Source organism: Oryx dammah, unplaced genomic scaffold, assembly GCF_014754425.2.
Source record: "Oryx dammah isolate SB20612 unplaced genomic scaffold, SCBI_Odam_1.1 HiC_scaffold_10, whole genome shotgun sequence".
Classification (NCBI taxonomy): domain Eukaryota; kingdom Metazoa; phylum Chordata; class Mammalia; order Artiodactyla; family Bovidae; genus Oryx; species Oryx dammah.
The window spans coordinates 81,987,782-82,010,137 of NW_024070194.1; the positions used below are offsets into that span (position 1 = coordinate 81,987,782).

The 22,356-nt window shown below is 39.5% G+C and overlaps 1 long non-coding RNA gene across 1 annotated transcript; it reads left to right on the forward strand.

Moving 5' to 3' along the window:
* Nucleotides 1-232: 232 nt before the first annotated feature.
* LOC120869199 lies at nt 233-1,787 on the forward strand. Its single transcript, XR_005722465.1, has 3 exons — nt 233-263; nt 623-626; nt 1,706-1,787. It is a non-coding gene; the product is annotated as an uncharacterized LOC120869199 (long non-coding RNA).
* Nucleotides 1,788-22,356: the final 20,569 nt, after the last annotated feature.

A 22,356-nucleotide genomic window follows, 5' to 3' on the forward strand; every position in this document is an offset into this window, starting at 1 on the left:
TCAGCACTATTTGCAATAGCTAGAACATGGAAGCAACCTAGATGTCCATCGACAGATGAATGGATAAAGAAGTTGTGGTACATTTACACAATGGGATATTACTCAGCCATAAAAAGGAATGTATTTGAGTTTTAATGAGGTGGATGAACCTAGAACCTATTATACAAAGTGAAGTAAGTCAGAAAAAGAAAGATAAATATCATAATCTAACGCATATATGTGGAATCTAGAAAATTGGTACTGAAGAATTTAATTACAGGGCAGTATTGGAGAAACTGTTTCCACTGTTTCCCCATCTATTTCCCATGAAGTGATGGGACCAGATGCTATGATCTTAGACTTTCACTTTCATCAAGAGCCTTGTTAGTTCCTCTTCACTTTCTGCCATAGGGGTGGTGTCATCTGCATATCTGAGGTTATTAATATTTCTCCTGGCAATCTTGATTCCAGCTTGTGTTTCTTCCAGCCCAGCGTTTCTCATGATGTACTCTGCATAGAAGTTAAATAAGCAGGGTGACAATATACAGCCTTCGTGTACTCCTTTTCCTATTTGGAACCAGTCTGTTGTTCCATGTCCAGTTCTAACTGTTGCTTCCTGACCTGCATACAGGTTTCTCAAGAGGCAGGTCAGGTGGTCTGGTATTCCCATCTCTCTCAGAATTTTCCACAGTTGTGTGATCCACACAGTCAAAGGCTTTGGCATAGTCAATAAAGCAGAAATAGATGTTTTTCTGGAACTCTGTTGATTTTTTGATGATCCAGTGGATGTTGGCAATTTGATCTCTGGCTCCTCTGCCTTTTCTAAAACCAGCTTGAACATCTGGAAGTTCACAGTTCACATATTGCTGAAGCCTGGCTTGGAGAATTTTGAGCATTACTTTACTAGCATGTGAGATGAGTGCAATTGTGTTGTAGTTTGAGCATGCTTTGGCACTGCCTTTCTTTGGGGTTGGAATGAAAACTGACCTTTTCCAGTCCTGTGGCCACCGCTGAATTTTCCAAGTTTGTGCATATTGAGTGCAGCACTTTCACAGCATCATCTTTCAGGGAAATAGATGGGGAAACAGTGGAAACAGAGTCAGACTTTATTTTTAGGGTCTCCAAAATCACTGCAGAATCACTCCAAAATCATTGCAGCCATGAAATTAAAGGACGCCTACTCCTTGGAAGGAAAGTTATGACCAACCTAGACAGCATATTAAAAAGCAGAGACATTACTTTGCCAACAAAGGTCTGTCTAGTCAAGGCTATGGTTTTTCCAGTGGTCATGTATGGATGTGAGAGTTGGACTGTGAAGAAAGCTGAGAACCGAAGAATTGATGCTTTTGAACTGTGGTGTTGGAGAAGACTCTTGAGAGTCCCTTGGACTGCAAGGAGGTCCAACCAGTCCATCCTAAAGGAGATCAGTCCTGGGTGTTCATTGGAAGGACTGATGCTAAAGCTGAAACTCCAATACTTTGGCCACCTGACACAAAGAGCTGACTCATTGGAAAAGACCCTGATGCTGAGAGGGATTGGGGGCAGGAGGAGAAGGGGACGCCAGAGGATGAGATGGCTGGATGGCATCACTGACTCGATGGACATGAGTTTGAGTAGACTCTGGGAGTTGGTGATGGACAGGGAGGCCTGGCGTGCTGCGATTCATGGGGTTGCAGAGTCGGACACGACTGAGCAACTGAACTGAACTGAAATGAACTGAACTAAGTGGAGAAACAGACGCAGAGAATAGATTTATGAACATGAGGAGAAGGGAGGAGAGGGTGAGATGTATGGAAAGAGCAACATGGAAACTTTTGGAAACATGGAAATCTATTTCACATTATCATATGTAAAATAGATAGCCAACAGGATTTTGCCATATGGCTCAGGAAACTGAAACAGGGGCTCTGTATCAACCTAGGGGTTGGGATGGGGAGGGAGATGGGAGGGCGCTTCAAAAGGGAGGGGATATATGTATAAATATGGCTGATTCATGTTGAGGTTTGATAGAAAACAACAAAATCCTATAAAGCAATTATACTTCAATAAAAAATTAATTAATTAAAAAATTTAAAAAACCCTCAACATTCAAAGCCTAAGATCATGGCATCCAGTCCGATTACTTCATGGCATATAGATGGGGAAACAATGGAAACAGTGAAAAACATTATTTTCTTGGGCTCCAAAATCACTGAGGACTGTGACTACAGCCATGAAATTAAAAAATACTTGCTCCTTGGAAGAAAAGTTATGACAAACCTAGGAGTGAAAGTCACTCAGTCATGTCCGACTATTTGCAACTTCATAGACTATATAGTCCATGGAATTCTCCAGGCTAAAATACTGGAGTGAGTAACCTTGCCCTTCTCCAGGGGATCTTCCCAACCCAGGGACTGAACCCAGGTCTCCCACATTGCAGGCGGATTCATTACCAGCTGAGCCACCAAGGAGGCCCGATGACAAACTTAAACAGTTTATTAAAAAGCAGAGACATTACTTTGCTAGGAAAGTAGTCACGTATTGACGTGAGAACTGAACCTCAGAAGGATAAAAGTCATAGAATTTATGCTTTTGAATTATGGTGTTGGAGAAAACTCTTGAGAGTCCCTTGAACTGCAAGATCAAACCCAGTCAATCCTAAAGGAAATAAACACTGAATATTATAGTAAGGACTGTTGCTGAAGCTGAAGCTCCAGTACTTTGGCCACCTTATGTGAAGAGTCAACTCATTGGAAAAGACCGTGATGCTGGGCAAGATAGAAGGCAGGAGGAGATGGGGACGACAGATTACAAGATGGTTGGATGGCGTCATTGACTCAATGGACATGAGTTTGAGCTTCTTTGGGAGATGGTGAAGGACAGGGAAGCCTGGCATTCTGCAATCCATGGGGTTGCAAAGAGTCGGACACGACTGAGTGACTGAAAAACAACAACAACCCATTAAACAATTACTCCCTTCCTTCCTTCTCTGCTTCTGGTAACTTCTAACCATTTCTGTCCTTATGAATTTTCCAATGTAGATATTTCATAAAACTGAAATCTTTCAATATTTGTCCTTTTGTGTCTGGGTTATTTCACTTGTGTATCCATGCTCAGTTGGTCAATCACATCTGACTCTTTACAACACCATTTACTGTACCCTGCCAGGCTCTTCTGTCCCTGGGGTTTTCCAGGCAAGAATACTGGAGTGGGTTGCCATTTCCTTCTCCTGGAGATCTTCCCGACACAGGGATCCAACAGCTATCTCTTGCATCTCCTGCATTGGCAGACAGATTTTTTTTTTTTTTTAAACCACTGAGCCACTTGGGACGTTTATTGCTTTTAAAGTTCACAGAACTGCATTCCTTTTATGGCTGGAGAATATTCTATGGCATGTTAATGCCATCTTTTGGTTATATATTCATCTGTTGATGGACAGTTGGGTTGTTTCCATCTGTGATTCTTTGAATAATGCTTTTGTGATAATTTGCATAAATATCTATTTTAGTCCCTGTTTTAAAATCTTTTGAGTTATATACCTATGAGTGTAATTGAGTAATCTGATAATTTTATATTTAACTTACTGAGAAACCATCCAACTGTTTCTCACAGCAACTGCATTATTTTACATTTTCAACCACAATGTATATGTGTTCCAATTTCTTGGAAATTGCATTTGTGTTTATTTCATATAATTATTTAAATTGTAATAAAATACATAAAACATGAAAGTCATCATTTAAAAATTTTAAGTGTGCATTAAGTAGAGAATTTTCATTGAGCAAGACTGAAACTATGCAGCCTTAAACAATAACCTCCGTTTTCATTCTCCTCCTAGCATGGACAATCGCCATTCTACTTTTTTGCTCTATGAATTTTACTGCTCTAGGTACCTCATATAACTAGAATCATACTAATTTGCCTTTTTGTGACTAGTATTATCACCCCCACTGACCTAGAGCCAGACATCCCAGAATGTGAATTCAAGTAGGCCTTAGGAAGCATCACTATGAACAAAGCTAGTGGAGGTGATGGAATTCCAGATAAGCTATTTCAAATCCTAAAAGATGATGCTGTGAAAGTGCTGCACTCAATATGCCAGCAAATTTGGAAACAGTGGAAGCAGTGTCAGACTTTATTTGTTGGGCCCCAAAATCACTGCAGATGGTGATTACAGCCATGAATTAAAAGACGCATACTCCTTGGAAGGAAAGTTATGACCAATTTAGACAGCATATTAAAAAGCAGAGACATTACTTTGTTAACAAAGGTCCATCTAGTCAAGGCTATGGTTTTTCCAGTAGTCATGTATGGATATAAGAGTTGGACTATAAAGAAAGCTGAGCACCGAAGAATTGATTCTTTTGAACTGTGGTGTTGGAGAAGACCCTTGAGAGTCCCTTGGACTGCAAGGAGATCCAACCAGTTCATCCTAAAGGAGATCAGTCCTGGGTGTTCATCGGAAGGACTGATGTTGAAGCTGAAACTCCAATACTTTGGCCACCTGATACAAAGAGCTGACTCATTTGAAAAGACCCTGATGCTGGTAAGATTGAGGGCAGGATGAGAAGGGGAAGACAGAAGTCGCTCAGTCATGTCCGACTCTTCATGACCCCATGGACTGCAGTCTACCAGGCTCCTCCATCCATGGGATTTTCCAGGCAAGAGTCCTGGAGTAGGGTGCCATTGTCTTCTCCAGAGTTAGTCTTGAAACATAGCTATATGACTTGGGCTACCTCAAATGTTAAGAAATGCTATGTGTACATATAAATGGTATGTATGTATGTATGTATATATATATTTAGAGGCAGAGAGATTGAACTTTCCAGCATTCTAATGGGATGAAATCTATTTTAGAGAAACAAGAAAAAGTGTGTATTCAGTCAGCTATTTCAAAATAGCTTGAAAATATAGCAAAGTATTTATGAACTGTTGAGAATTATTATTTTTAAATGATTTTACTATTTTAAAATAAATCATAGCAGACATTTCTTATTCTTCAGAGATAACTAAGTTAATGGATAGACAAATAATTGAAAGAATTACATCAAAGGCCTACAGAAAAACTTGAAAGATATAGTCATTTTCATTATTAATAGCTTATTTTTATAGAACACATCTGGGCCATGAAAATGTATAGATATTGGGCTTAATTATGATGGTAAAGCCATAGGTTTTTTGATATAATCAAATAATATTTCTCTCACAAAACACTGAATTTCATATCTTATCTGACTTGATGTAGGAGAATTGGGAATAGATATCTCCAAAAAATATAACATGTGATGAAATATATAATTTGTAGCCAGGCAGGCCATCTAAAGTTCTGATTCCTCCAGACACTTGAGGATTTTGATAAAATATTACACGACAGGACTTGGGCTACAGCATCCCAAGAGGCAGCTGAAAGGGCCAAATGATGCCACTTGGCAGTGAAGGGCATTGAAGTCCATTTTATGGGAACTTTTTCCAGTGGGAAAGAGGAGATATGTGACACCTAGCCAAAACATCCCTCTTTTTCCTCCTTCTGAAGAACTCATCTGGTGCAAGGATACTCTTTCCTGTTATCCAGGATATCTGTGCCAGGCGGACACATCTGCTGATGACTCCGTACCTCCTGACTTTGTACTGTCTCAGACTTTCATGCACCCAACACATTAAGCATCATTGCTTTTGATCTGGCCTCAGGCTTTGTTTTCTCGGGATCTGGGCTGAGACAGTTGTCATTGACTTTCCCATTTTACAGATGGGAAGAATATTAGTGAAACCTGTAGAAGCTGAATAACTTTGAAGTCATATAATTAAGAAGTAGCCCAAATTCTAGGTCTGTAACATATTACATCTGCTTCTAAGACAAAAAGTTATGCCTTGCTAAGGCAATAAATTTACAAGGACAGGGCTAGTAGAATGTCCTGAAGCCTCACCATTACTTAAGAAAACACAATAAAATACAATGGTCACCCTTAAAAATTGAAATGTCATTAATCCACCAGAGCGCCCATAAAATCCACTAATATAGTTTAGGATGAAAATATAAGTTATTAGGCAAAGCTTCAAATCCAAACACAAAAATCTGTACTGTTCTTAGCCAAAAGAGTTTAATCTTGTTATACTTTCTTTCTCATTCTCAAAGTTTCCTGTGCCAAATATTCCATTACCAGAATTAAATTAGTGATGTTTAAACATAACATAGAAATATTTTCCAAGAGTACAGACAAAATAAAGATCCAGAAATATCATATTCTCATGGTTATAAACTGGATGTTTCTAATTTACTATTTTTGCTATTTGTATTTATATGATCATTTAATAGGTAATACATTTATATGGACAAAAAAGATATTCACTTTAAAACCTCCATCTCACCCTATTCCCAGCTATTCAACTTTTTTAAGGCACGGTACTGTATCCTTCAGGAAGAAAGAGTTAAATCAATTGCCTGAGATCCGTTCATGTCTTTACAGAAGATTTACCCCCATGGGAAAGGCAGGTAAGGGACCTACTTTCCTGGACCTCCATGTAAGCAGAGTTACTGATTCCTATTGGAAGGCAGAGGCACTGTTTCTTAAAGGCCCTTGGTGGATGGTCCTGGCTAAGGAAAGCCTATAGTAAATGTAACCCAGTTTCATAGAGATGGGCATTTAGGGAGAATGTCAGGTGGGCTGTATCTAGGTATAAAATGGAGATGCTTTCTAATTAAATGCTCCCACTGTGGGAGGGGATCCCACAGTGAGAATGAAGCTCCAGCTGATGTGAGGTAGAAGGGGAGGCTCCATAACTTCACAGACCTCTGTCTGCTTCATCTCAACATTTTGGTTGTATATGCCCTTGACATACTTAACAAAGCTCAGGACTAGGAAATAACTCTGATTCATGAGAATTTATGAACTATTTCAACTTCTAGAGAACTTCTCTGAACATACATAAACACAAACTAATATCATTTTTTAAATATTTTTATACACATGGTAGTATATTATGCATACTCTTCTATAGCTTGATTTTTTTCTTGTTACTTTGAAATTCTAAGAAAAAAGCAAAGCACAAAATGGGGGGTAGGTGATCATTCATAATACCATCCAAAGTATTTATTTGTTGTGTAGCTTTAATATTTTCTGCATTAAGCAAGTTTTGGGGAGTGGAGAACAGAATACAAACAAATGGCACTGACAGGAAAGTACTTTCATATATAGTGTGATTATGTATCGCTTATGGGAGCATAAAATTGAAACTATCTCTTTGAAAGACCATTGGGCCATGGCTGTTAAAGATACAAATGCATATATCATTAAGTCAGCAATTCTATTTCTAGGAAACTCTTCTATAGATAGACTTGCACTCAGGCAATACATTATGTGTAAAAGATTATTCATTGCAACAGTGTTAAGAGGGTAAAGTTTAGAAATAAACTAAATGTCATCAATAGAAAACTGAAACTATACATAAATACTGAAGTGGTAAAAAATCAAGGAACTCTTGATTGTTCCTATATACTAATATAGCACTATCTATAACTAGACTAGTTGTAGCTACACACTATTCATTAACAGCTAGAAAATCATTGGTGAATATATATTCAGTTTTTTATGAGTGCATGAACATGCTTGTGTATTTTTCCAACATGGTATTATACTACTGTGGTATTTTATAACCTACATAATGTATTGATTTTCCAACATGATCAACATTGTCATATGTTAAACAAACTCAAGAATATGAAAATTTCCAATACTTCAGGTACAGTAATACATGCATATATAAAAGTATACAGGGACTTCCCTAGAGGTCCAGTGGTTAAGTTTCTGCATTTCCAATGCCGGAGCATGAGTTTGATTCCTGGTCAGGAAATTAAGATCCTGCATGCCACATGGCATGGCCTAAAAATAAACAAACAAATAAATACAACAAAAACAACAACAACAAAAATGCAACAAATATATATATATAAAGCACATGAAACAGAAGAGTATAACCCAATGAATTGTCACAAAATGAACAAACTCACTTTACAAAGCCTGTGGGAATCTCTACATCCTTTCTCCTGACTTCCTTATGAATTCACAGTTGGTCATTCGGGAATAAATTCCATTTTAACAAATAGAAGTGTTTGTACATGTTACAAATTTTGTATTTTAAATATTCCAAAATATTTCCCATCTGCAATATAGGGTCAGGGATAACTTTCTGATAACAAATTAACTGAAAATTACTTCACTGTGTCCTTCTTACTAAAACATCAGCTGCTCACTTACAAATCTGAGCTTGTGAAGGGTTTATAATGTAATATGTGTGAGGTTGAAACTATTCTATAAATGCACATGGCTCAATGTGACAACGGCCTCTAATAAATTAAAGCCACAAACTGTTTCTAAGTGTCTTTCAGATGGTTGACAACAGGCTATATGCCACACCTACTGATGTTAGTATTTAGTACAGTTTAAACAAGAACATGCCCTTCATGGAACACTGTCTTGTCATGGCAAAGTGAAGTTTGTCATAGTTTGTCATAGTTTCATAACTCAATGAAACTATGAGCCATGCCTTGCAGAGCCACCCAAGATGGATAGGTCATAGTTAAGAGTTCTGACAAAACGTGGTCTACTGGGGGAGGGAATGGAAAATCACTCCAGCATTGTTGCCTTGAGAACGCCATGAAAGTATGATAAGGCAAAAATATATGGCACCAGAAGACCTGCCTTCCAGGTCCAAAAGTGTCTAATATACTACTGGGGAAGAGCTGAGGGCAGCTACTAACAGCTCCAGAAAAATACAGCAGCTGGGCCAAAGTGGAAACAACGCTCAGTTGTGGATGTCTCTGGTGGTGAAAGTAAAGTCTGATGCTGTAAAGAACAGTATTTCACCTGGAATGTTAGCTCCATGAATCAAGGTAAAATAGACATGGTCAAGCAGGAGATGGCAAGAATGAACATCAACATCATAGGAATCAGTGAACTAAAATAGACAGGAATGGGAGAATTTAATTCAGATGACCATTATATTTACTACTGTGGGCAAGAATCCTTAGGAAGAAATGGAGAAGCTCTTATAGTCAACAAAAGAGTCTGAAATGCACTACTTAAGTGCAATTTCAAAAGTGAGAGAATGATTGTAGTTTGTTTCCAAGGCAAATCGTTCAACATCACAAAATCCAAGTCTATACCCCAACCACTGAGGCTGAAGAAGCTGAAGTTGAATGGTTCTATGAAGACCTACAAGATCTCCTAGAACTAATACCAAAAACAGATATCCTTTTCATCATAGGGAACTGGAATGGAAAAGCAGGAAGTCGAGGGATACCTGGAGTAACAGGCAGGTTTGGCCTTGGAGTACAACACGACTCAGGGCAAAGAGTTATGTCATGAGAACATACCGCTCACAGAAAACACCCTTTTCCAACAGCACACGAGACTACTGTACACATGAACATCACCAAATTGTCAATACTAAAATCAGATTGATTATATTCTTTGTAGCTGAAGATGAAGAAGCTCATACAGCAAAATCAAGACATGGAGCTGACTATGGCTCAGAGCATGAACTCCTTATTGCAAAATTCAGCCTTAAGCTGAAGAAAGTAGGCAAAATCACTAGGCCATTCCAGTATGACCTAAATAAAATCCCTTATGATTATAGAGTAGAGGTGACAGAAGTCAGTGATTAAAACCATGCCAGTGAAAAAGAAATGCAAGTGGTTGTCTGAGGAGGCTTTACACATAGCTGAGCAAAGAAGAGAAGCATAAAGCAAGGGAGAAAGGGAAAGATACACCCAAATGAATGCAGAGTTCCAGAGACAGCAAGGAGAGATAAGAAGGCCTTCTTAAACAGTGCAAAGAAATAGAGTAAAATAATAGAATGGGAAAACTTAGAGATCTCTTCAAGAAAATTGGAGATACCAAGGGAACATTTGATGCAAAGATGAGCATGATAGAGGACAGAAATCGAAAGGACCTAACAGAAGCAGAGAGATTAAAAAGAGATGTCAAGAATACACAAAAGCACAATATGAAAAAGATCTTAATGACCCAGATAATCATGATGGTGTGATCACTCACTTAAAGCTTGGCATACTGGAGTCTGAAGTCAAGAGGGCCTTAGGAAGAAGTAATAGCTCTAAACCTAATGGAGGTGATATAATTCCAGCTGAGCTCTTTCAAATTCTAAAAGATGATGCTGTTAAGGTTATGTACTCAATATTCCAGTACATTTAGAAAACTCAGAAGTGGCCACAGGACTGGAAAAGTTCAGTTTTCATTCCAGTACCAAAGACAAGCAATGTGAAAAAGTGTTCAAACTACCTGTATAGTTGCTCTCATTTTGCATGTTAGTAAGGTTATGCTCAAAATCCTTCAAGCTAGGCTTCAGCACTACATGAACTGAAACTTCAAGATGTTCAAGGTAAACTTAGAAAAAGTAGAGGAACCAGAAATAAAATTGCCAACATTTGCTGGATAATAGAGAAAGCAAGGGAATTCCAGAAATACATCTACTTCTGCTTCACTGACTACACTAAAGCCTTTGATTGTGTGGATCACAATAAAATATGGAAAATTATTAAAGACATGGGAATAACAGACCAACTTGCCTGTCTCCTGAGAAACCTGTATGTGGGTCAAGAAACAACAGTGAGAACCTTACATGGAACAATGGACTGATTCAAAATTGGGAAAGAAATATGACATGGCTGTATATTGTCACCCTGTTTATTAAGCTTATATGCAGAGTCCGTCATGACAAATGATGGGCTGGCTGAATCATCAACTGGAATCAACACTGCCAGGAGAAATATCAATAACCTCAGATATGCAGATAATACCACTCTTAGCAGAAAGTGAAGAGGAACTAAAGAACCTCTTGATGAGGGTGAAAGAGGACAGTGAAAAAGCTGGCTTAAAACAACTTCAAAAAACTAAGATCATGGCATCCAGTCCCATCATTTCATGGCAAATAGATAAGGAAAAAGTGGAAGCAGTGACAGGTTATTTTCTTGGCCTCCAAAATCACTGTGGACAGTGACTACAACCATGAAATTAAAAGAAGCTTGCTCTTTAGAAGAAAAACTATGGCAAACCAAAACAGAGTATTAAAAAGCAGAGATATCACTTTCCTGACAAAGTTACATATAGTCAAAGCTATGGTTTTTCCAGTAGTCATGTATGTATGTGAGAATTGGACCATAAAGGAGACTGAGTGCCAAAGAATTGATGCCTTCAAATTATAGTGCTGGAGAAAATTCTCAACAGTCCCTTGGACTACAAGGATATCAAACTAGTCAATCCTAAAGGAAATCAACCCTGAATATTCATTGAAAAGACTGATGCAGAAGCTGAAGCTCCAATACTTTGGCCACCACATGCAAAAGGATGTCTCAATGGACAAGACCCTGATACTGGAAAAGATTGAGGGCAAGAGAAGTGGATGACAGAGGATGAGATGATTTGATGGCATCAACGACTCAATGGACATGAGTTTGAGCAAACTCTGGGAGATGGTGAAGGACAGGGAAGCCTGGGGTGCTGCAGTCCATGGAGTCAGTCACAAGGAGTCAGACAGGACTTGGCCTCTGATAAATAACAACAACAGGCAAGGACACCTGTAAGTCACTCAAAGGTGGTGATTGAAAAAAAAATATATATATATATAAGAAAGATATTTAACTACTAAATTATACTTTAAAAAACCAGTATATTTTGAACAACTTCCATAGAAAAGTACTCCATAGAAAACTGAGACGTATACCACTGAAAGAAAACAAATCAAACATAGGAAATTTTTCTTAGAAAATTTCAAAAATGTAAATTAAAATTACTACATATGTACATATAGTTGCTCTTGTTAGCAGATTGTCATTGGCTTTTAAAATGGGAGGGTCTCTCAACACATATCAGAAAGCTCACAGTTTATCACTGACTTTCTATTTTTCTCCCCTTTTTTTGCTCTGTGAAGTTGGCCATGTCTCCTTCAGTCTCACTTTCTTTCTCATCTACGACTGAATCTGTAACTGGAGGGGCCCTTGTTGAAGGAAGAGAGGAAGCAAACACCCTCTTCCAACAACACGAGAGAAGACTCTACACATGGATATCACCAAATGGTGAACACTGAAATCAGATTAATTATGTTCTTTGCAGCCAAAGGTGGAGAAGCTCTATAAACTCAGCAAAAACAAGACTGGTAGTTGACTGTGGCTCAGATCATGAACTCCTTATTGCCAAATTTAGACTCAAATTGAAGAAAGTGGGGAAAACCAGTAGATCATTCAGGTATGACCTAAATCAAATCCCTTATGATTATACAGTGGAAGTGAGAAATAGATTGAAGGGACTAGATCTGATAGACACTGTGCCTGATGAACTATGGACTGTGGTTCATGACATTGTACAGGAGACAGGGATCAAGACCATCCCCATGGAAAAGAAATGCAAAAAAGCAAAATGGATATCTGGGGAGGCCTTACAAATAGCTATAAAAAGAAGAGAAGAGAAAAGCAAAGGAGAAAAGAAAAGATATAAGCATCTGAATGCAGATTCCCAAAGAATAGCAAGAAGAGATAAGAAAGCCTTCCTCAGTGATCAATGCAAAGAAATAGAGGAAAACAACAGAATGGGAAAAACTAGAGATTTCTTCAAGAACATTAGAGATACCAAGGCAACATTTCATGTAAAGATGGGCTCGATAAAGGACAGAAATGGTATGGACCTAACAGAAGCAGAATATTAAGAAGAGGTGGCAAGAATACACAGAACTGTACAAAAAAGAGCTTCACAACCCAGATAAACATGATGGTATGATTACTCACCTAGAGCCAGACATCCCGGAATGTGAAGTCAAGTGGGCCTTAGAAAGCATCACTACGAACAAAGCTAATGGAGGTGATGGAATTCCAGTTGACCTCTTTCAAATCCTGAAAGATGATGCTGTGAAAATGCTGTACTCAATATACCAGCAAGTTTGGAAAATGCAGCAGTGCCCACAGGACTGGAAAACGTCAGTTTTCATTCCAATCCCAAAGAAAGGCAGTGCCAAAGAATGCTCAAGTTCAGTTCAGTAGCTCAGTCGTATCCGACTTTTTGCGACCCCATGAATTGCAGCACGCCAGGCCGCCCTGTCCATCACCAACTCCCGGAGTTCAATCAAACTCACGTCCATCGGTTACATGATGCCATCCAGCCATCTCATCCTCTGTCGTCCCCTTCTCCTCCTGCCCCCAATCCCTCCCAGCATCAGGGTCTTTTCCAATGAGTCAACTCTTCACATGAAGTGGCCAAAGTACTGGAGTTTCAGCTTTAGCATCATTCCTTCCAAAGAAAACCCAGGACTGATATCCTTTCGGATGGACTGGTTGGATCTCCTTGCAGTCCACGGGACTCTCGAGTGTTCTCCAACACCACAGTTCAAAAGCATCAATTCTTTGGCGCTCACCTTTGTTCACAGCCAAACTCTCAAATCCATACATAATCACTAGAAAAATCATAGCCTTGACTAGACGGACCTTTGTTGGCAAAGTAATGTCTCTGCTTTTGAATATGCTATCTAGGTTGGTCATAACTTTCCTTCCAAGGAGTAAGCATCTTTTAATTTCATGGCTGCAGTCACCATCTGCAGTGATTTTGGAGCCCCCAAAAATAAAGTCTGACTCTGTTTCCACTGTTTCCCCATCTGTTTCCCATGAGGTGATGGGACCAGATGCCATGATCTTCATTTTCTGAATGTTGAGCTTTAAGCCAACTTTTTCACTCTTTCTTTCACTTTCATCAAGAGGCTTTTAAGTTCCTTTTCACTTTCTGCCATAAGGGTGGTGTCATCTGCATATCTCAGGTTATTGATATTTCTTCTGGCAATCTTGATTCCAACTTGTGCTTCTTCCAGCCCAGGGTTTCTCACGATGTACTCTGCATATAAGTTAAATAAGCAGGGTGACAATATACAGCCTTGACCTACTCCTTTTCCTATTTGGAACCAGTCTGTTGTTCCATGTCTAGTTCTAACTGTTGCTTCCTGACCTGCATACAGGTTTCTCAAGAGGCAGGTCAGGTGGTCTGGTATTCCCATCTCTTTCAGAATTTTCCACAGTTTATTGTGATCCACACAGTCAAAGGCTTTGGCATAAAAATAGAGCAGAAATAGATGTTTTTCTGGAACTCTCTTGGTTTTTCGATGATCCAGCGGATGTTGGCAATTTGATTTCTGGTTTCTCTACCATTTCTAAAACCAGCTTGAACATCTGGAAGTTCATGTTCATGTATTGCTAAAGCCTGGCTTGGAGAATTTTGAGCATTACTTTACTAGCGTGTGAGAGGAGTGCAATTGTGTGGTAGTTTGAGCATTCTTTGGCACCACCTTTCTTTGGGATTGGAATGAAAACTGACCTTTTCCAGTCCTGTGGCCACGGCTGAGTTGTCCAAATTTGCTAGCATATTGAGTGCAGCACTTTCACAGCATCATCTTTCAGGATTTGAAAGAGCTCTTGGAATTCCATCAGCTCCACTAGCTTTGTTTGTAGTGATGCTTTCTAAGGCCCACTTGACTTCACATTCCAGGCTATCTGGCTCTAGGTGAGTGATAACACCATCGTGATTATCTTGGTCATGAAGATCTTTTTTGTACAGTTCTGTGTATTCTTGCCACCTCTTCTTAATATATTTTGCTTCTGTTAGGTCCATACCATTCTGTCCTTTATCGAGCCCATCTTTGCATAAAATGTTCCCTTGGTATCTCTAATTTTCTTGAAGAGATCTCTAGTCTTTCCCATTCTGTTGTTTTCCTCGATTTCTTTGCATTGATTGCTGAAGAAGGCTTTCTTATCTCTTCTTGCTATTCTTTGGAACTCTGCATTCAGATGCTTTTATCTTTCTTTTTCTCCTTTTTCTTCGCTTCTCTTCTTTTCATGTCAGCATTCTAGGAATCAGCGAACTAAAATGGGTGAATTTAACTCAGATGACCATAATATCTACTACTGCAGGCAAGAATCCCTTAGAAGAAATGGAGTAGCCATCATGGTCAACAAAAGAGTCCAAAATGCAGTACTTGGATGCAATCTCAAAAATGACAGAATGATCTCTGTTCATTTCCAGTGCAAACCATTCAATATCACAGTAATCCAAGTCTATGCCCCAACCAGTAACGCTGAAGAAGCTGAAGTTGAATGGTTTTATGAAGATCTACAAGACCTTTTAGAACTAACACCCCCAAAAGATGTCCTTTTCATTATAAGGGACTGGAATGCAAAAGTAGGAAGTCAAGAAACACCTGGAGTAACAGGCAAATTTGGCCTTGGAATATGGAATGAAGCACAGCAAAGGCTAATAGAGTTTTGCCAAGAGAACACACTGGTTGTAGCAAACACCCTCTTCCAACAACACAAGAGAAGACTCTACACATGGACATCACCAGATGGTCAACACCGAGATCAGACTGATTATATTCTATGCAGCCAAAGATGGAGAAGCTCTATACAGTCAGCGAAAACAAGACTGGGATCTGACTGTGGCTCAGATCGTGGACTCCTTATTGCCAAATTCAGACTTAAATTGAAGAAAGTAGGGAAAACCACTAGACCATTCAGGTATGACCTAAATCAAATCCCTTATGATTATAGAGTGGAAGTGAGAAATAGATTTAAGGGCCTAGATCTGATAGATAGAGTGCCTGATGAACTATGGACTGTGGTTCATGACATTGTACAGGAGACAGTGATCAAGACCATCCCCATGGAAAAGAAATGCAAAAAAGGAAAATGGCTGTCTGGGGAGGCCTTACAAATACCTGTGAAAAGAAGAATGCTCAAACTACAGCACAATTGCACTCCTCTCACATGCTAGTAAAGTAATGCTCAAAATTCTCCAAGCCAGGCTTCAGCAATACGTGAACTGTGAACTTCCAGATGTTCAAGCTCGTTTTAGAAAAGGCAGAGGAACCAAAGATCAAATTGCCAACATCTGCTGGATCATCAAAAAACCAAGAGAGTTCCAGAAAAACATCTATTTCTGCTTTATTGACTGTGCCAAAGCCTTTGACTGTGTGGATCACAATAAACTGTGGAAAATTCTGAAAGAGATGGGCATACCAGGCCACCTGACCTGCCTCTTGAGAAACCCATATGCAAATCAGGAAGCAACAGTTAGAACTGGACATGGAACAACAGACTGGTTCCAAATAGGAAAAGGAGTAGGTCAAGGCTGTATATTGTCACTCTGCTTATTTAACTTATATGCAGAATACATCATGAGAAACGCTGGGCTGGAAGAAGCACAAGCTGGAATCAAGATTACCGGGAGAAATATCAATAACCTCAGATATGCAGATGACACCACCCTTATGGCAGAAAGTGAAGAGGAACTAAAAAGTCTCTTGATGAAAGTGAAGCAGGAGAGTGAAAAAGTTGGCTTAAAGCTCAACATTCAGAAAACGAAGATCACGGCATCTGGTCCCATCACCTCATGGGAAACAGATGGGGAAACAGTGGAAACAGAGTCAGACTTTATTTTCGGGGGCTCCAAAATCACCGCAGATGGTGACTGTAGCCATGAAATTAAAAGATGCTTACTCCTTGGAAGGAAAGTTATGACCAACCTAGATAGCATAATGAAAAGGAGAGATATTACTTTGCCAACAAAGTTCCATCTAGTCAAGGCTATGGTTTTTCCAGTGGTCATGTATGGATGTGAGAATTGGACTGTGAAGAAAGCTGAGTGCCGAAGAATTGATGCTTTTGAACTGTGGCATTGGAGAAGACTCTTGAGAGTCCCTTGGACTGCAAGGAGATGCAAATAGTCCATCCTATAGGAGACCAGTCCTGGATGTTCATTGGAAGGACTGATGCTGATGGTGAAACTCCAATATTTTGGCCACCTCATGAGAAGAGTTGACTCATTGGAAAAGACCCTGATGCTGGGAGAGATTGGGGGCAGGAGGAGAAGGGGACGACAAAGGATGAGATGGCTGAATGGCATCACCGACTGGATGCATATGAGTTTAGGTGAACTCCGGGTGTTGGTGATGAGCAGAAAGGCCTGGCATGCTGCGATTCATGGGGTCGCAAAGAGTTGGATACGACTGATGACTGAACTGAACTGAAGAGTTCACTTAAAAAAGTTTTTTAAGAGCTTTCACAGTTCACCTAAAAACATGTGTTCTTTAGTTATGTTTTAAAATAACTGAAAAAAAGAAATTTAATAAATGCTCCAAACCACAGACTTGAATCCTGTGTAGTATTTTAAGTTCACAAATCTGCAAAACATATCTTCATGTGTTCTCACATTCACATACCTATATTCATTTACATCCACCTCTATAGTATTCAGAACAACAAAGGATAAGCATTGTATTAAGTGGTAGCATAGTATTATCAGTGCTTGTAGTGGGCTTCTGAAGGCATCTTGCACGAGATTGTAAGAGCCAACTTAGCAATTTTCCAAAATGAGACTAGTTCTTGGACATCAAGTTGGCAATTTGAAATCAATCATGTGGGAGTAGCTACCACACAGAAATTGGCAAACTCAACTAATCTGAGCCTCCCAGCCTCAGGAATGTGGGTTGTTAATCCCACAAGTGATTAGCAGTGTCAGTGATCCAGCAAATCACTGACAATTGAGCTAAATGGTGTTACACAGAATCTATCGTACCAAGTCTGTAGTTTTGAAGTATCTCCCTCCTGTTGGCTGGTAGGGAACATCTGAACACTGGCAGGCCGAGGTTGGGGGGTTGTGAAGCGCTGTGCCTGCTGCACAGTTTGATTTGAGGATTGATGTGGGCATCATCCGGCGTGACTCTGTCTCAGGCGGGAGGTGCCTTTGTGCTTGGCCCTGTTCTCACCAACAAACTGCTGTGGCTCCCAGTACCGCATAGGTGTATCTGATTCAGAGTTGACATATAAGTGATATCACATGATATTTGTCTTTCTGTGTTTGACTTACTTCAATCTGCATGACAATCTCTAGGTCCATCCTTGTTGTTATAAATGGTATTATTTTGTTCTTTATATATAGCTAATAGTCCACTGTATCAGTTCAATCACTCATTTGGTCCAACTCTTTGTAATTCTATGGACTGCAGCACTCCAGGCTTCCCTGTCCATCACCACTTCCCGGACCTTGCTCAATCTCATGTCCATCGAGTCAGTGATGCCATCCAACCATCTCATCCTCTGTCTTCCCCTTCTCCTCCTGGCTTCAATCTTTTCCAGCACCAGGATCTTTTCCAGTGAGTCAGTTCTTGGCATCAGGTGGCCAAAGTATTGGAGCTTCAGTTTCAGCATCAGTCTTTCTGATGAATATTCAGTACTCATTTCCTTTAAGATTGACTGGTTTGATCTCGTTGCAGTCCAAGGGACTCTCAAGAGTCTTCTCCCAACACCATAGTTGAACATCATCAATTCTTCAGGGGTCAGCTTTCTTCATAGTCTAGCTCTCCCATTCATACATGACTACTGGAAAAACCATAGCTTTGACTAGAGCAGGCCTCTGTCAGCAAAGCAATGTCTCTGTTTTTTAATATACTGTCTAGGTTGATCATAACTTTTCTTCCAAGGAACAAATGTCTTAATTTCATGGATGTAGTCACCGTCTGCAGTGATTTTGGAGCCCAAGAATATAAAGTCTGTCATTATTTCCATTGTTTCTTCATTTACTTGCCATGGAGTGATGGGAACAGATACCATGATCTTCATTTATTTTTTTCAGATTTATGTAAGATATAATTAGAAGCTTAGTTGATAAAGACATTATTTTAAAAAGAATAGATAACGTTAAATATCAAGCTTACATTTGAAATATAAAATATAGTATGAAGTTAATGTCTAGATGTGTGCTTTTTTTAAACATAAATTTATTTATTTTAATTGGAGATTAATTACTTTACAATATTGTATTGGTTTTGCCATACATCAACATGAATCCGCCACAGGTATACACATGTTCCTCATCCTGAACCCCCCTCCCTCCTCCCTCCCCATACCATCCCTCTGGGTCGTTCCAGTGCACCAGCCCATTTTCTGAATATTGAGTTTTAAGCCAGCTTTTTGCCTCTCCTCTTTCACTTTTATCAAGAGGCTCTTTAGTTCCTCTTCAGTTTCTGCCGTAAGGCTGGTGTCATCTGCATATCTGAGGTTATTGATATTTCTCCTGTCAATCTTGATTCCAGCTTGTGTTTTATCCAGCCTGGCATTTCGCATGATGTACTCTGCATATAAGTTAAATAAGCAGGGTGAAAATATACAGCCTTGACATACTCCTTTCCTGATTGGGAACAAGTCTGTTGTTCCATGTCTGGATTTAACTGTTGCTTCTTGACCTACATACAGATTTCTCAGAAGGCAGGTAAGGAGGTCTGGTTTTCCCATCTCTTTAAGAATTTTCCACAGTTTGTTGTGATCTACACAGTCAAAGTCTTTGACATAGTCAATAAAGCAGAAGTAGATGCTTTTCTAGAACTCGCTTGCTTTTTTGATGATCCATTGGATGTTGGCAATTTGATCTCTGGTTCCTCTGCCTTTTCTAAATCCAGTTTGAACATCTGGAATTTCACAGTTCATGTACTGTTGAAGCCTGGCTTGGAGAATTTTGAGCATTACTTTGCTAGCGTGTGAGATGAGTGCAATTCTATGATACTTAGAACATTCTTTGGCATTGCTCTTATTTGGGATTGGAATGAAAACTGACCTTTTCCAGTCCTGTGGCCACAGCTGAGTTTTCCAAATTTGCTGGCATATTGAGTACAGCACTTGTAGAGCATCATGTTTTAGGATTTGAACTAGCTCAACTGGAATTCCATCAGCTCCACTAGCTTTGTTTGTAGTGATGCTTCCCAGGGCCATCTTGACTTCGCATTCCAGGATGTCTGGCACTAGGTGAGTGATCACACCACAGTGGTTATCTGGGTCATTAGAATCTTTTTTTGTGCTCCCCTGGTGGTTCAGACAGCAAAGAGTCTGCCTGCAATGTGGTCCCTGGGTTGGGAAGATCCCCTGGAGAAGGAAATGACAACCTTCTCCAGTATCATTGCCTGGAAAATTCCATGGATGCTGAAGTCTGGAAGGCTACAGTCCATGGGGTCAGAAAGAGTCAGACATGACTGAACGACTTCACTTTCTTTATGTTAATGCTTTACTGGTACTACTACTAATTTTTGTGAAATGTGAACTTTTGCTTTAGTCAAATTTTAGTTGTATTTTCTCCTTTATAGAATGTACCCTGTTTTCTCAGCTCTTATCAGTAACATATAAATTACTGCCTAGTAAATATTCTAGGGGCTTCCCTGATAGCTCAGTTGGTAAAGAATCTGCCTGCAGTGTAGGAGACCTCAGTTCGATTCTGGGGTCAAGAAGTTTCCCTGGAGAAGGGAAAGGCTACCCACTCCAGTATTCTGGCCTGGAGAACTCCATAGACTGTATATTCCATGGGGATGCAAAGAGTCAGATACGACTGAGTGACTTTAACTATCATCTTTCAAATATCCTAGATTATTTTGTTAGGTAAAAAGCAAAACATTCAACACTTGGCCTGCATTATCTAATATTTTAATGCCTGTCTGTATCTAATTTTAAAAATATTAAGTAATTTATTTAGCTGTACCTGATCTTAGTTGTGGATAAGATCACAATAAACTGTGGAAAATTCTTCAAGAGATGGGAATACCAGACCACCTGATCTGCCTCTTGAGAAACCTATATGCAGGTCAGGAAGCAACAGTTAGAACTGGACATGGAACAACAGACTGGTTCCAAATAGGAAAAGGAATACGTCAAGGCTATATATTGTCACCCTGCTTATTTAACTTATATGCAGAGTACATCATGAGAAATGCTGGGCTGAAAGAAACACAAGCTGGAATCAAGATTGCCAGAAGAAATATCAATAACCTGAGATATGCAGATGACACCACCCTTACTGGCAGAAAGTGAAAAGGAACTTAAAAGCCTCTTGATGAAAGTGAAAGAGGAGAGTGAAAAAGTTGGCTTAAAGCTCAACATTCAGAAAACAAAGATCATGGCATCCAGTCCCATCACTTCATGGGAAATAGATGCGGAAACAGTGGAAACAGTGTCAGACTTTATTTTGGGGGGCTCCAAAATCACTGCAGATGGTGACTGCAGCCATGAAATTAAAAGACGCTTACTCCTTGGAAGAAAAGTTATGACCAACCTAGATAGCATGAAAAGCAGAGACATTACTTTGCCATCTAGTCAAGGTCCGTCTAGTCAAAGCTATGGTTTTTCCTGTGGTCATGTATGGATGTGAGAGTTGGACTGTGAAGAAGGCTGAGTGCTGAAGAATTGATGCTTTTGAACTGTGGTGTTGGAGAAGACTCTTGAGAGTCCCTTGGACTCAAGGAGATCCAACCAGTCCATTCTGAAGATCAGCCCTGGGATTTCTTTGGAAGGAATGATGCTAAAGCTGAAACGCCAGTACTTTGGCCACCTCATGTGAAGAGTTGACTCATTGGAAAAGACTCTGATGCTGGGAGGGATTGGGGGCAGGAGGAGAAGGGGACGTCAGAGGATGAGATGGCTGGATGGCATCACTGACTCAATGGTTGTGAGTTTGAGTGAACTCCAGGAGTTGGTGATGGACAGGGAGGCCTGGCGTGCTGTGATTCATGGAGTCGCAGAGTCGGACACGACTGAGTGACTGAATTGAACTGAACTGAACTGAACTGATCTTAGTTGTGGCACATGGGATCTCTTTCCCTGAACAGGGACTGAACCTGGACTCTAGATGACCAGGAAAGTCCCTATCTGTTTCTAATTTTGGATTTTGAAATTGTGCATAATGACAGACAGAAAGGAGTTTGAATTAAGGGCAAAAGTTATGCTTAGGAATATAAAGTTTATTAAATGGTGAGCAGTTGTCTCTTTACCTTCACTGAAATGTAAATAAAACAAAAGGAAACACTGTCTAAATACATGAATTAAGCCTTTGGGAAATATCTAGTTCAAATATCAAAAATATTCACCAAAATTAAATCTGTAAAGTGAATTCTTGTATTGATACCAAGAACTGATGATTTAGTTAACAGGTTTTCTTGCCTTGGAGCCTAACAATAAACTCAAAGGACATCTTTGCTGCTTTCCAATTTCTTATTTAGAATAAAAACATATCTTGACTAAATGTGTTAAGTGCATGCATATAATTAGTTCCTGATTTCCCAGGTTTCAAATACAAAAGACAACAAATATTTGTTCATAATAAACATGGCTTAGATTTTTAGCTTTTCTCTTTAAGGCTGAGAGTTTGAAGGTTCTAATATTTCTTATTATCAGGGCATTATCTCCATCTGGGATTTTCTGTTTCTCTTCTTTATCTGTTCTATTCCTGCCTCCATATCCGAGTAGCTCTAAAGTGCAATATGGCATATTCTTAAGTCTTCCTATTACAAAATGCTCCTAATTCAGTTCAGTTCAGCCAC